This window comes from Passer montanus, unplaced genomic scaffold (genome assembly GCF_014805655.1).
Source record: "Passer montanus isolate IOZ18808 unplaced genomic scaffold, ASM1480565v1 scaffold56, whole genome shotgun sequence".
NCBI classification, from domain to species: domain Eukaryota; kingdom Metazoa; phylum Chordata; class Aves; order Passeriformes; family Passeridae; genus Passer; species Passer montanus.
This window is the reverse complement of record NW_024370595.1, coordinates 3,044,185-3,046,187: the sequence shown is the minus strand read 5'-3', so window position 1 is coordinate 3,046,187 and position 2,003 is coordinate 3,044,185.

Genomic DNA, 2,003 nt, shown 5'->3' with positions numbered 1-2,003 from the left:
ACATAACTAATTCTTATGATTCTGATTCTGTGAAGCTTTGTGTGAGCTGCTGGAGCACTGGCTTTGGGGTGTGGGTCTGTGGGCCCAGGCAGTAGTCAGTGAGCATCACAAGCAATGTCTAGAGGGAGGCACAGCTTCCTGCATGGGGTCCCCGTGGGGCAGCAGCAGCTGTCAGGTGGAGGGGTGCAGATTTCGGGCACTGTCCAGGCACCAGTCAGTTTTGCTCCATGCTCACCACCCTCTGGGTAATGCTGATCTATGGCATATCCTTGTTCCCAAGTTCTGTCCCCACCTCCTCCTTAGCACTGCCAGTGCAAAGGGTCACATCATGGGGGTTTTCTGTATGTCACTGAAATGATCCAAGACAATGGAATACCGAAGGACTTAGCTGCAGTTTCCTGTGGGACCATAGAGGGACAATAGGACAGGGTGGTTCCAGGTTCTTATATGGGCACTCAAAGTTAGGTGCTGTGAAAACCTACTCTGCAGGCTGTCAGAGCAAGCACTCACAGCAGGGACTCAGGCCCTACCAAGCCAGGCCTGATTTCCACCAGTAACTTTGCTAATTTTACTGTATGCTGAAATTGGTATTTTGAACCTTTCAAACTTCTGTCTGAAATTATACCTATTCTTTCTAAAATGTGTTGAAATTGTTCTCGCTGGAGGACATTAGTTCACATCACCTGCTTTCACTTTTAGTGGGCGTTTCCAACCAAAGTAAATAAGGCCAAACCTTTCTTTTAAACATGACTGGTGAACCACAAAGTTGCAGTAGCTGAGGTGCCAGTAACCGCTGCTTACACATGTATGTACTTTGCAGGATTTCAAAATGAGAGCATGTCTCTCAAGAGGGCATGTTGTGAGAAGAAAAGGTGCCAGGCATAGCCTTTGTCTCTGCTCTAATACAAGGTATGTCACTATAATTTCTTTTTGCACACCAGAAGATCAGAAGTAAACTGTGTGCTCTTCTGAAGCACAATAGATTAACTGAAGTGACTCCTGTGCTCACAGAGGGTTATGCACACAGGGTGTTAGAAGACCATATTCTGAACATAATTTATGAAATGCTGTGGTACATTCATTCGGGGAGGCACACACAGTGTGGTAATTTTTCCTTTAAATAAACTCTTAACTGAATGTTAATACTCTCTTAGCACAATACCTTGTCTGCAAGACTGAGATTTTGTTTACCATAAACTTTTCTATTGATTTAAAAAGAACTTCATATTCTAAGACTCTCGACTATCATCAGTGTGAAAAATGAAGGTAAAAGGCACATAACTTGTAATGGGGAACTTTTTCAGTAGTCATGTAGTTGTCATGTTCTGTTCAGCTTGGGAGCTCACATGCATATGACTGGGGGAAATCCTTTTTCTACATCACCATGCTTTTTTTTCTGTTTCTTCACCTTTTTTTTCCTCGTAATCTCATATTCTGTTATCTACTTTTATAACAGCTCACAAATTAAGTAGGGCTAAAAAGGTGTAGGATGATGTTCTTGAAACAAACTCGGTGCCCTCACATTTAATATCAAATTACAATCACAGATGAAACTTGGGCTTTTATATAACTGCCTTTTTCTTGGAAACCTCTCTCAAAGCAGAGGCTGTCTTGACTCTCTCAGGAAGCTGCTGCTCCAGTTCTTGTTTCCAATCTTACACCATTGCAGCAGCAATTTCCAGACTTGATTAGAGAGTGTTTTTTACAGCAGAGGGTGTAACATAAAATGATATTAAAATGGATGGCGATGGAGCATTAAAATGATACCAGCATTAACCTCCTGGAACAGGGGCAAAGCAATGTGTGCTGGTCTAAAAACTCTACTAATTGCACCAAGTATGAAGAAAGTGACTTCTCAGCAGTGTGAATACTGCCCTTGGGCTGATGACACCATTTGTGTTCCACACGTGTTGTGCAGCCACACAATCTCCTGCATCATTTTATTGAAGTCTAAAATAAATGTAATCAATCTTTCTCCCTTTTTAAAAGCAATACCACAATGC